This window comes from Caretta caretta, chromosome 16 (assembly GCF_965140235.1).
Source record: "Caretta caretta isolate rCarCar2 chromosome 16, rCarCar1.hap1, whole genome shotgun sequence".
NCBI lineage: Eukaryota > Metazoa > Chordata > Testudines > Cheloniidae > Caretta > Caretta caretta.
In genome coordinates this window covers 15,967,061-15,980,858 of record NC_134221.1, presented here as the reverse complement: position 1 = coordinate 15,980,858, position 13,798 = coordinate 15,967,061, and the positions used below count along the sequence as shown (strand labels likewise).

At 40.8% G+C, this 13,798-nt stretch overlaps 1 protein-coding gene across 1 annotated transcript in view; it reads left to right on the top strand.

Annotated features, from left to right (window-relative positions):
* MED27 (mediator complex subunit 27) overlaps positions 1-13,798 on the top strand; it is a 184,885-nt gene that overhangs the window by 27,912 nt on the left and 143,175 nt on the right. The window lies entirely within an intron of this gene.

The window sequence follows — 13,798 nt, the reverse complement described above, 5'->3', positions numbered from 1 at the left end:
GGTTTAATAAAGGCCTTTAAGATGACTCATTCTTCCAGGTACTGTTTCTTGGCCATTATTTGACCTCTTATAAAAGTAACAAGTTTTACAGACTCCTGAAACATCCTGAAGAGATCAATAATTGTCTTCCTGTCATTAACCCCTTTGCAAGGTGAACGCTGACTGAAGTCTTGGCTTAATGATATTAGGCTGTAGATGGAATGTTTAAAGCTGTTATTGTATTGCATGTACATTAATGGTCGTACCATTTGGACAGTCGTACCAAATCACTACTGGCTAATTCTATTTAGCAGGAATGAAGTAACCTCACCAGTCAAACATTACTCTCTTACAGTTCTAAACAACTCATGAAATAAGCAGGTGTACAGTGTAATGAATAAATTGATGGTACTTTTACCTATTAGCTTATTGGTAATTTTCGAATTTATGCTTATTACAATGTTTTAAACATCTCCAATACTTTGAATGCTATGTCCTAACATTTGGTGTAACTTATGTGCTCTGCAAAAATGACAGCTTTGATTTAGAAAAGCTAAAAACTTTAAATATCTTGTTTCTTCCAGGAACTTACCCAAGAAACCGGCCAGTTTAGGAAAACACTGTAGAACTCTTTGGCCAGGCTTTTCCACAAAGGCTGGTCCATCCGTCCATCCAGGCTCTCCTGTCGACATAATGAAACCACCCCACAACGAGTGGTGTTAGCTCTGTCGGTGGGAGAAGCTCTCCCACCAACGTAGCTCTGTGCACACTACCGCTTATGCCAGCAAAACTTATGTTGGGAGGGGGGGCAGGGGGGTGTTTTTTTTTCCACACTCCTGAGCAACAAAAGTTTTGCTGACATAAGTGGTAGTGTAGATTACTCATAGACTCATAGATATTAAGGTCAGAAGGGACCATTATGATAATCTAGTTTGACCTCTTGCACAATGCAGGCCACAGAATCTCACCCACCCACTCCTGCAATAAACCTCGCACCTATGTCTGAGCTATTGAAGTCCTCAAATCATGGTTTAAAGACTTCAAGGTGCAGAGAATCCTCCAGCAAGTGACCCGTGCCCCATGCTACAGAGGAAGGCGAAAAACCCCCAGGGCGTCTTCCAATCTGCCCTGGAGGAAAATTCCTTCCTGACCCCAAATATAGCAATCAGCTGAACCCTGAGCATGTGGGCAAGATTCACCAGCCAGATACCCAGGAAAGAATTCTCTGTAGTAACTCAGATCCCACCCCATCTAACATCCCATCACAGGCCATTGGGCCTATTTACCATGAATAGTTAATGATCAATTAATTGCCAGAATCATGTTATCCCATCATAACATCTCCTCCATTAACTTATCGAGTTTAATCTTGAAGCCAGATAGGTCTTTTGCCCCCACTACTTCCCTTGGAAGGCTATTCCAGAACTTTATTTCTCTGATGGTTAGAAACCTTTGTCTAATTTCAAGTCTAAACTTCCCAATGGCCTGTTTTATATCCATTTGTTCTTGTATCCACATTGGTACTGAGCTTAAATAATTCCTCTCCCTCTCTGGCATTTATCCATCTGATATATTTATAGAGAGCAATCATATCTCCTCTCAGCCTTCTTTTGGTTAGGCTAAACAAGCCAAGCTCCTTGAGTCTCCTGTCATAAGACAGGTTTTCCATTCCTCGGATCATCCTAGCAGCCCTTCTCTGTACCGGTTCCAGTTTGAATTTATCCTTCTTAAACATGGGAGACCAGAACTGCGCACAATATTCCAGATGAGGTCTCACCAGTGCCTTGTATAACGGTACTAACACCTCCTCATCTCTACTGGAAATATCTCTCCTGATGCATCCCAAGACCACATTAGCTTTTTTCACGGCCATATCACATTGGCGGCTCATAGTGATCCTGTGGTCAACCAATACTCCAAGGTCCTTCTCCTTCTCCGTTACTTCTAATTGATGCGTCCCCAGCTTATAACTAAAATTCTTGTTATTAATCCCTAAATGCATGACCTTACACTTCTCACTATTAAATTTCACCCTATTACTATTACTCCAGTTTACAAGGTCATTCAGATCCTCCTGTATGATATCCTGGTCCTTCTCTAAATTGTCAATACTTCCCAGCTTTGTATCATCCGCAAACTTTATTAGTACACTCCCATTTTTTGTGCCAAGGTCAGTAATAAAAAGATGAAATAAGATTGGTCCCCAAATCGATCCCTGAGGAACTCCACTGGTAACCTCCCTCCAGCCTGACAGTTCACCTTTCAGTAGGACCCACTGTAGTGTCCCTTTTAACCAATTCTTTATCCACCTTTCAGTTTTCATATTGATCCCCATCTTTTCCAATTTAATTAATAATTCCCCATGTGGCACCGTATCAAATGCCTTACTGAAATGTAGGTAAATTAGTTCCACTGTGTTTCCTTTGTCTAAAAAAATCTGTTACTTTCTCAAAGAAGGAGATCAGGTTGATTTGGCACAATCTACCTTTTCTAAAACCATGTTGTATTTTGTCCTATTTACCATTGACCTCAATGTCCTTAACTAGTTTCTCCTTCAAAATTTTTTCCAAGACCTTGCATACTACAGATGTCAGATTAACAGGCCTGTAATTACCCGGATCACTTTTTTTTCCTTTCTTAAAAATAGGAACTACGTTAGCAATTCTCCAGTCATACGGTACAACCTCTGAGTTTACAGATTCATTAAAAATTCTTGCTAATGGGCTTGCAATTTCATGTGCCAAGTCTTTTAATATTCTTGGATGAAGATGATCTGGGCCCCCTGATTTAGTCCCATTAAGCTGTTCAAGTTTTGCTTCTACCTCAGATATGGTAATATCTACCTCCATATCCTCATTCCCATTTGTCATGCTACCATTATCCCTAAGATCCTCATTAGCCTTATTAAAGATGGAGGCAAAGTGTTTGTGTAGATATTGGGCCATGCCTAGATTATCCTTAACCTCCGCTCCATCCTCAGTGTTTAGTGGTCCCACTTCTTCTTTCTTTTTCTTCTTATTTATATGGCTATAGAACCTTTTACTATTGGTTTTAATTCCCTTTGCAAGGTCCAACTCTACTTGACTTTTAGCCTGTCTCACTTTATCCCTACATGTTCTGGCCTCAATAAGGTAGCTTTCCTTGCTGATCCCTCCCATCTGTTAGGATATAGATATTCAGGCTTGTCTGTAAAGGCCTATACTCTAAGAATTTAGGTGTATTCTTATCACTTGGCTAGTTATAGAGGTACAAGAAAGAATCAAAATCACTGTCTGCCGGTGTAAGGGCCTTCTCTTACTGTGACAGTTTGTGGCCCTGTGCTTAGCCTAAGGCCTTTGGCTAAGCAGCAGAGGCAGCCATAAGTTGGGAAGCGAATGGTCACATCCTCACATTCCAAACTAGTCACACTGAACAGCTATTCGGCTGTTAGGAATACAATCCTGTCCTGATAGTGCCTATCACCTCCAGAGAAAGGGAAGTCCCTAGAAAATGTAAAAGAAAACTTAGTTTGATAGCATCCTGTCTGGCAAGAACTCACTTATCAATAGCTGGGATGTGAAATCCTCACTTCTGTATTGTTTTGTCATTATAGTTCCTACTTTGCTGTTGTTTGTCTGTATAATCTCTGTCTGGTTCTGTGATTGTTTCTGTCTGCTGTATAATTAATTTTGCTGGGTGTAAACTAATTAAGGTGGTGGGATATAATTGGTTACATAATCATATTACAAATTGTTAGGATTGGTTAGTTAAATTTCAGGAAAATGATTGGTTAAGGTACAGCTAAGCAGAACTCAAGTTTTACTATATAGTCTGCAGTCAATGAGGAAGTGAGTGGGCGTGGGTGGGAGGGGATGGGTGTGCGGGTGGGGGGATGGGAATGGGGGTGCGGAAATTGGAATCATGTTTTGCTAAAGAGGGGAAATGGGAACAGGGAATGGGGGTGCGGAAATTGGAATCATGTTTTGCTAAAGAGGGGAAATGGGAACAGGAAATGGGGGTAAGGAAATTGGAATAATGTTTGGCTAAGGGCAGGAATGGGAACAGGGACATAAGTGTAAGGCTCTGTGGTGTCAGAGCTGGGAAGGAGGATACTAAGGAAGGAAACTGGAATCATGCTTGCTGGAAGTTCACCCCAATAAACATCGAATTGTTTGCACCTTTGGACTTCGGGTATTGTTGCTCTCTGTTCATGCGAGAAGGACCAAGGAAGTAAGTGGGTGAAGGAATAAGCCCCCTAACACCATCTTCTAGATATGGCCTTACATCTGAAATTGAGCGTTTTTCAGAGACATTCTAGGGTTTGATTGGAAAGCGGAGCATGTCTGCAAAGAGCTACCTTTTTAAAATATGAAATACAAATATAGAACTGTCTTTTACACTTAAAAAGGGTAAAATTCAAAGCTAAGCTACCAGTCTTCTCTTTGTTTGCCCCTTGTGCTTAGATTCTTTTAAGTATTCTTCTGTCCCTGAATTCAAACGCTGTAGTGATCTGTGCGTACCCTGTCAGGTATACAGACGCAAAGGAATCAATTAAGGATTGAACGGCAGCCACATTTTTGAATTTCCTTGCTTTTATCATAGTTAGGCTATGTCTACACTAACACTTTTGTAGGTCAGGGTATGGAAAAAGACTCACCCCCGACCAACATAAGTTTCACCGACAAAAGCGCCGGTGTGGACGACGCTATGTTGGTGGGAGACGCTCTACTGCGGACATAGCTACCACTGCTCACTGGAGGTGGTTTGATTATGCCGACAGGAGAAAACTCTCCTGTTGGCATAGAGAGACTGTAGTATAGACATAGCCTTACTTTTGTCCTATGTAGACATGTCTCTCTTTCATATGTATTTAAATTAAATTAAAATATAAACTTTTCATAGGTGTGTGATCACATAATATGCAACTGCAGCAGTATTGTGCTTTACTTTTCTGAACATAGAATTTTATTTTTGCATATGAAGTCTCATTGAAATCAATGGTGCAAATATATCCTGGTGCGTGTGTGCGCACACACTTCCTGCCCCGAAAAGCTTCACTCTTTTATAATCCTACACATCCTGGTGCGTGTGTGCGCACACACTTCCTGCCCCGAAAAGCTTCACTCTTTTATAATCCTACACACAAGAAGAGAAAAGAAACAGCACACACATGCTGCTACGATATATCTTGTCAGCCACACCCATTGCATTACACCTATAGCTGCTACAGGTAAGGTGAAATATCTAGGAGAGACAGTCATCAGGTTGGTTTCTGTCTTATGCTCTCTAAGGTATGAAAACATTTGAGAATCCCTGATATTCACAATTTGACATTTTCCCCCATCCTAAAAGCCCAAAGCAATAAATCTATACTAACAGAACTTTTTTTTTTTTTTTAAAGAGGTTCTTTGAGGTTGTCAGGGTCTGAAATAATAGAATGTTACTATATTTGTATTTTTGGCTGACTGTTACAGTAAAAACAGCTGAATCAGTTTGTTGGGTCTTGACGGCTTGTTTCCAGTTTTAGTCTAATTCAGGTTGAAACATCTGCTACTGATATCTGAAAAACAGTTTTATGATGGAAATGACGACATTCTCAACTATAGCAGTGCTACAGGGCTCTATCTTTATTTCAGAAGTTGGCTTATCCTTGCATTAAAAGAACAACCCATTTAGAGGAAATGTCACTTTTAACCTACATCAAATAAGTGTGATTTATTTAAAAAACTTTGTTCTTCTACTGATACATTCAACCTTGAGGTAGATTTCACCCCCCCCCCTTCCTGAAGAGGTTTCATTGCTCCTTTTTAAAAAAACAAACAAAAACAAAACAAAAAACCCCACCGTTCTTCATTTCACAGTATTTAGATTTTTAGTCTAACATTCATTGTCCAACCCATATGCTTTGTTGTATTCTATTTAGGGTTTTCTCTGCAGTTGTCAACATGTTAAGGTCTAACAAGTTTCCTGGCCTGCCTTGTGGTTCAGTTTTACTCAGAGCAGAGCACTGCATTTCCAGAATTTCATAGAATGTGTCTTAAATTTGGCTTATGCCATTTGAATTGAGTTGGCTAGTATAGCAGTGCTGCTTACCCAGTCTGGCTTTGGGTTAGATGTTGCCTCAGTTTCCCCCTCTTGGGCTTTCCAGTAGCTTGAACAAAGGATTTCATTTCTTGAGTAATACCACTTCTTTGGGGTCTGGGTTTATTAACAAAGTTCACAGGGAAACGGCATTTTCCATCAGCCTTTCCTAGCTGGCTCACAACACTTCATGCTGGGTTCTTAGTCTTGTTTCCACTGAGGCTTTCCTCTAGCAGACTTATTCTCTGCACTCCAGCCATCCTAGCAGGCTTTCACTCCCAAGGCCCTCTGCCTGGGAGCTAGGAGTAGTCTCTCTGCATATAGAAGTCTTGCTCTGCTCTCTATCAATTAGCAACTCCCAAAATTTTCTAGCTGGAGTCTTTCCTTCCTGCCTGTCCACAGGCATCTGTTTGGGTTTTTTTTAATGTCTTTCCCCTACCCAGGAAGGCCTGATTTAGCCATGCGACCTGCCTGTTGTGACTTTGCTAGTTTTCTCCACCTAGGGAGGTGAGCTAAATGTGTTACAGGTGGGGCTGGAACCATCTCCCTTTCAACATCCAGTCACCCTGTTATAGCTAGATTACCTGGTGTAACCTCTAAAGCTCTGTGTAGTAATTAAATAGCTCACAGAGGTGATCAGATTTGCAGAATCTTCTGTGGCATACAACATGATGGTTCCAACTTGGGGTTGTCTACACTGGCACTTTACAGCGCTGCAACTTTCTGGCTCGGTGTGAAAAAACACCCCCCTGAGCGCTACAAGTTTCAGTGCTGTAAAGCACCAGTGGAGACAGTGCACCAGCGTTGGGAGCTATTCCCCTTGTGGAGGTTTTTGATTTGTTTTTTTTATAGCGCTGGGAGAGCTGTCTTCCAGCGCTATGCTGCAACTATACCGCCATGTTAAAGCGCTGACGTGGCCAACACTTTAATGTTGCTAGTGAAGACATGGCATTCAGACATCCCACCAACCAGTATTGACTTCTTTGTTGCCAATAATCAGCCTTGGAGTAAGATGTCCTGAATGCTGTAAGGAAATTTTGTCTTTACAAGGAGGAGGGAAGGGTTGTGAAGAACTGTTAAAGAAGAAAAGTGTCTGCTAATGACCCTTAATGTAAAGAATTTGTGAACTGTCTGCTACCTAGTTGACTTCGTGAACAAAAAGTGGGAAATAATTCTGAGTGTGGGAATTTTGAAAGCTCTCTAATGGGAAAAAATTCTGGGGGAAAGGAAGTGTGGCCTTATGGATTGGGGACTAGACTGGGATTGTGGAGATCTGGGTTTTGTTCCTAGCCCTTTAACTAGCTTGTTGGGTAACTTTGGGCAAATCACTTCACTTCTATGTGTCTCAGCTTTCCCATCTGTAACATTGGGATCATGATACTTCCTTCCTTTATAAAGTGCTTTGAGAGCTACTGAGGAAAAGTGCTATATAACAGCTGGATCATAATTATTATTAAACTGAAGTATACTTGGGCATCTTACAACTTATGTTTTAGATTGCTTTGATTTTTGAATGTTTCAATACTGTTGTACATTGCCTCTATTCTCTTTGTTATCAGTGCTGTACAAGATGATAAAACATATTCATTTGATTTGTTGAAGTCTTCCTTCATTTTTCAAATTGTAGTTTATTTTTTCACCTTGGAAACAATGTTGGCTTGAGCTGTGTGGTACCAGGACTAATTTAAATCAGAAGCTGTATTCTAGAGGTATGTGAACTGGAATTGCCTTTTGTAGTATACATTGTAAGGGAGGATATACGCACAGAAGATCCGGAGTACATTTAAAAAACAAAACAAAAACTCAGATTTTGCAAGAATTTCTACTGTGAGATAGTGTCACAGATTAAATTATATATCCACAAAATACCTCAGTATTGTCCCCTCTCAACTTGTGTTTAGGGATAAAGGGAAGGAGGTGCTTGACTTCTTGATCTATTTTCTCTGGAATCATTAACATATTTGTGTGTCCTTTCTTTTTCTGTAAATGTCAGAATATTATGATCCAGCATTTTGCCCAGCAAAGTCTCAGGAATATTTAAAGTTTTTTTCCTTGAATATTTTTTTCCCACAGTCTAAAGATCCTGATTTGGGGCCGCTTTAGGATTAAGTTGGATTACTAGCATCTTCTTTCCATCCCTCTTGTGTACCTTGTATGAATAGGTCCTAATAACTATTGATATTGCATTCATCCTGCAAGAAGCTAAGACCTTTATTGTCTGCTGATGCTGCAGTTTTGATGTTGTGTTTTTCTTACAAGTAAAATCGATTGAGACAAATTTTCCAGTGAAATAAAGTGGCTAGGCCATTGAAGCCATTGAAGGTTGCGCCTTATACAGGGCACGGTCTTACATCACATGCATGACTTTTTCAGCAGAATTGATTGGTTGATCCAGTAAATTTAAAGGTCAAGCTTAATCACATTTCAGGAAGATTGAAGAAGATATAAAATTACTACTATGTCTTACTTGGCTATGTATCTTCCTTTGGTGCAATTTGCTTTTCACAGTATATCTCTTAATTTACTCAGCTGGAGTATCAGTGTTTAAAGGGCACAAGTCAACACACTTTTTCCCTCTTATAAATGAGGGAGCCTGTTAGTGACTTGGAGAAACAATTAGCTGTCTTTTAGAGAACTTAAGGTGGATGAGAGGATTCTACAAGACTGCAGAAATGAAGGTTATAACTCCCTTTTGCGGGGGAAGGTGTGAGGAGGGATGTAGGCTCAATGTTTTTGTTAACTCATCCTTACAGTTGCTGGAGTTGACAAATTCAGAAGCCTGCTGATTTTGGCCATTGGAAGTGTGTTGCTGCAGAGCAGATGGAGGGGAGAGACTGCATGACAGTCTTTGGCAGGTGGGGACTTTTTGGTTGTAGGGAATCAAAAGCACAGCTTATTAGTGGTGGTTTATGCGACAGCTTAGTATTCTGTAGTTGTCCATAAAGACCAAGCTGCTTTGGAATGTTAAGTTTTGTAAGCATGGTGTTTCAGGATCATGTTCCTATTCAAAAGACAACCACATCTGTATCAGAGTAACAGCCGTGTTGGTCTGTATTTGCAAAAAGAAAAGGAGTACTTGTGGCACCTTAGAGACTTTTATTCAATTTATTTGAGCATAAGCTTCCGTGAGCTACAGCTCACTTCATCAGATGCATACTGTGGAAAATACAGAAAATGTTTTTATACACACAAATCATGAAAAAATGGGTGTTTTATCACTACAAAAGGTTTTCTCTCCCCCCACCCCACTCTCCTGCTGGTAATAGCTTATCTAAAGTGATCACTCTCCTTACAATGTGTATGATAATCAAGGTGGGCCATTTCCAGCACAAATCCAGGGTTTAACAAGAACCTCTGAGGAAGGGGGGGGGCGGGTTGGTTAGGAAAACAAAGGGAAATAGGTTACCTTGCATAATGACTTAGCTACTCCCAGTCTCTATTCAAGCCTAAATTAATTGTATCTAATTTGCAAATGAATTCCAATTCAGCAGTCTCTCGCTGGAGTCTGGATTTGAAGTTTTTCTGGTGTAATATCGCAACTTTCATGTCTGTAATCATATGACCAGAGAGATTGAAGTGTTTTCCGACTGGTTTATGAACGTTATAATTCTTGACATCTGATTTGTGTCCATTTATTCTTTTACATAGAGACTGTCCAGTTTGACCAGTGTACATGGCAGAGGGGCATTGCTGGCACATGATGGCATTTATCACAATGGTAGATGTGCAGGTGAACGAGCCTCTGATAGTGTGGCTGATGTTATTAGGCCCTGTGATGGTATCCCCTGAATAGATATGTGGGCACAATTAGCAACAGGCTTTGTTGCAAGGATAGGTTCTTGGGTTAGTGGTTCTGTTCTGTGGTATGTGGTTGCTGGTGAGTATTCGCTTCAGGTTAGGGGGCTGTCTGTAGGCAAGGACTGGCCTGTCTTCCAAGATTTGTGAGAGTGTTGGGTCATCCTTCAGGATAGGTTGTAGATCCTTGATAATGTGTTGGAGGGGTTTTAGTTGGGGGCTGAAGGTGACCGCTAGTGGCGTTCTGTTATTTTCTTTGTTAGGCCTTTCCTGTAGTAGGTGTGTCAAGGTTCCTCCCCCACTCTGAACTCTAGGGTACAGATGTGGGGACCTGCATGAAAAACCTCCTAAGCTTATCTTTACCAGCTTAGGTCAAAACTTCCCCAAGGTACAAAATATTACACCCGTTATCCTTGGAATGGCCGCTACCACCACCAAACTAATACTGGTTACTGGGGAAGAGCTGTTTGGACGCGTCCTTCCCCCCAAAATACTTCCCAAAACCTTGCACCCCACTTCCTGGACAAGGTTTGGTAAAAAGCCTCACCAATTTGCCTAGGTGACTACAGACCCAGACCCTTGGATCTTAAGGGCAATGAACAATCCTCCCAACACTTGCACCCCCCCTTTCCTGGGAAATGTTGGATAAAAAGCCTCACCAATTTGCATAGGTGACCACAGACCCAAACCCTTGGATCTGAGAACAATGAAAAAGCATTCAGTTTTTTACAAGAAGACTTTTAATAAAAAATAGCAGTAAATAGAAATAAAGAAATCCCCCCTGTAAAATCAGGATGGTAGATATCTTACAGGGTAGTTAGATTCAAAAACATAGAGAACCCCTCTAGGCAAAACCTTAAGTTACAAAAAAAAATACACAGACAGAAATAGTTATTCTATTCAGCACAATTCTTTTCTTAGCCATTTAAAGAAATCATAATCTAACACATACCTAGCTAGATTACTTACTAAAAGTTCTAAGCCTCCATTCCTGTTCTGTCCCTGGCCAAGACGACTACAGACAGACACAGACCCTTTGTTTCTCTCCCTCCTCCCAGCTTTTGAAAGTATCTTGTCTCCTCATTGGTCATTTTGGTCAGGTGCCAGCGAGGTTACCTTTAGCTTCTTAACCCTTTACAGGTGAGAGGAGCTTTCCCCTGGCCAGGAGGGATTTCAAAGGGGTTTACCCTTCCCTTTATATTTATGACAAGGTGACTTCTGGGAACTCTTCTGGCTCTATCAATCTGTTTCTTCACTTCCGCAGGTGGGTATTGTAGTTGTAAGAATGCTTACAACTCTGAATAAATTCCTTGTTGTTTTTGTTGCAACCATCAAAAATGAGACAACTGCTTCACCATTGCAGATGGCCATTGCTCCTTTCAGTTGATGCAAAGAAAAAGAGATATTGCAGGACTGAGAAAATAGTTTAATATAGTTAGTCTGGTGAAACAGCAAAAGGAGTCTTAAAATGGTAAAGGGTTTGATGGGAAGAAACTGAATTTAGGTTCACTGTCCAAAATGAAATTTAGAGACACTTTCAAGTTGTTTTTTTTATCACACTTCTATCAGATTTTTTTAACCTATTACTATGATTTCTGTAACTGAAAGACGTTAAAGAAAAATATATTTTTTGTTAGCATTTTGTAACTTAGCATGTTTCGTACTTGTATGTAGTAAGTTTCACTATTTCTGCTATATGAATTAAACTGAGTTCCTCTGTGTGGGTCTTTCATGCCATAGGGGGAGAGAATAACATTTTAAATTGAAAAATGGGATTTTAAAACTACAAAATTTGGCAGGTGTCTTGGGACAGGTATAGATCTACTTCTCGCTTATTTTAAAATTGATAAAATTTAAAGTTGACAATGTCCATTTAAATATTTGTGTGTGGGGGGGTGAGAAAACCTGGATTTGTGCTGGAAATGGCCCAACTTGATTATCATACACATTGTAAGGAGAGTGATCACTTTAGATAAGCTATTAGCAGCAGGAGAGTGGGTTGGGAGGAGGTATTTTTTCATGCTTTGTGTGTATATAAAAACATTTTCTGTATTTTCCACAGTATGCATCCGATGAAGTGAGCTGTAGCTCACGAAAGCTTATGCTCAAATAAATTGGTTAGTCTCTAAGGTGCCACAAGTACTCCTTTTCTTTTTGCGAATACAGACTAACACGGCTGTTACTCTGAAACCTGTCAGACAGTGTGTGTGATCTGATGATGGTTTACATTAAGAGTGCTGTCAGTCATACTGTAGTAGCACCTCACTAATTTTACCTTTTGTAAGTCAGTACATAGAATCATTTTCACCAAAAAAGTGTTGCTTAACTTCTCAATAGCAGAGGGAGTGCTCTAACGAAGTCTCTTACTCAAATTCAGTTACCCTATAGTATATTTTTGGAGGCTATATTAATTATGGTATCCTTAGTACAGTTATATACTTAGTTGAACAAAACACACTTTTATTTGCCATATTCTTTAAGCTTATTGGTTTGCTTATGTGCTAACTTGCAAATTTAAAGCTTGTCTGTATGGGGAAGTTAGTGTGCATCCAGCTAGGGTGTGGATTCACAGGTCACTAGTCCATTAAACTAACACTCTAGCTTGTTGCATATGAATTTCCCGAGTAGACAAGCTCTTGGTAATTCACAATGAATTTCCCAATTATTAGTAAGAATTAGTGATGTTCTCTTGTGGGGACTGGACTAGATGACCTCTTTAGATCCCTTCCAATCCTACGATTCTATGATTGTGTGTAGAGCAGCGGTTTTCAAACTGTGGGTCAGGACCCCAAAGTGGGTTGTGACCCCGTTTTAATGAGGTCGTCAGGGTTGGCTTAGACTTGCTGGGGCTTGGGGCTGAAGCCTGAGCCCCACCATTCGGGGCTGAAGCCCGAGGGCTTCAGCCCTGGGCAGCAGGACTCAGGTTACAGGCCCTCTGCCTGGGGCTGAAGCCCTTGGGCTCTGGCCTCCCTGCCCGGTGGGATGGGGCCTGGGCGGGCTCAGGCTTCGGTCCCCCTTCCTGGGGTTGCATTGTAATTTTGTTGTTGGAAGAGGGTCATGGTGCAATGAAGTTTGAGAACCCTTGGTGTAGAGTATAACACAGTATGACTTCAGCAACTTTGAACCAGTGCTGGTGGCTGACTCTGGATAGGACAAAAACAGATAGAGTTAATTTTTTTTTTTAAATTCCACACCCTTTTTATTGTTTGGGGATTCTTTTTCCGTGGCATCCCAGACTGTAGGTAATGTATTCTTGTTTCTAGCAGGTGCAAACAAAGCTTTTGGAGACGTCATTGTCCATATATAAAGGGCTTTGCTTGTTCCAGTACTTATCTTCAGCAGGAGGGAAGAACTTCTGTTGGCAGCCCTGAGATTCCAGGCTTTTCTTTTATCTTGCTTTGAGTGGTTGAACACCGGATGCCCTTCAGATAGTGACTCTCCTGATACTTAGCATTCCCCTGGATTGCACCTTCTCCCCGTCCTTGCTCCCCTCTTTGGGCTTGATGCCCAGTTGGGCTGGCACCAGATGTGACTGCAGGTAGGTAGTCCAGTCTCTAGTCACTGGTTTTTGCACCTGCAGAGAAAAGCAGCAAAGAAGGAGAACATTAATGACAGGTTTTTCAGGGGGCATGGCTATGTTCCATTCAGGCTGCAGCACTGCCAACCTCAGAGTTAAAAGTCATAACTTAGATTTCAATTTTTGTAAAGTTCTTGGTGGTTCTTATTTTTGTTTTAATTTCCCTCCTCCTCCACTGAATTTAATAGTGATAATGAATAAAATAAATTAACAGCTTGCTTTTACTCCTGGATTAAGGTTATCTTGATTCTGCTGCTGTTGGTGTCATTTTAAAAATGTTTGGTAGCTAACTACAAGCACAAATGATGGAAGCCTTCTGTGGGATAGTCTTGTCAGAGGAATTAGCAAAGTAGGACACAGGTAGAGGGATTAAGTAGGATTTCTAGT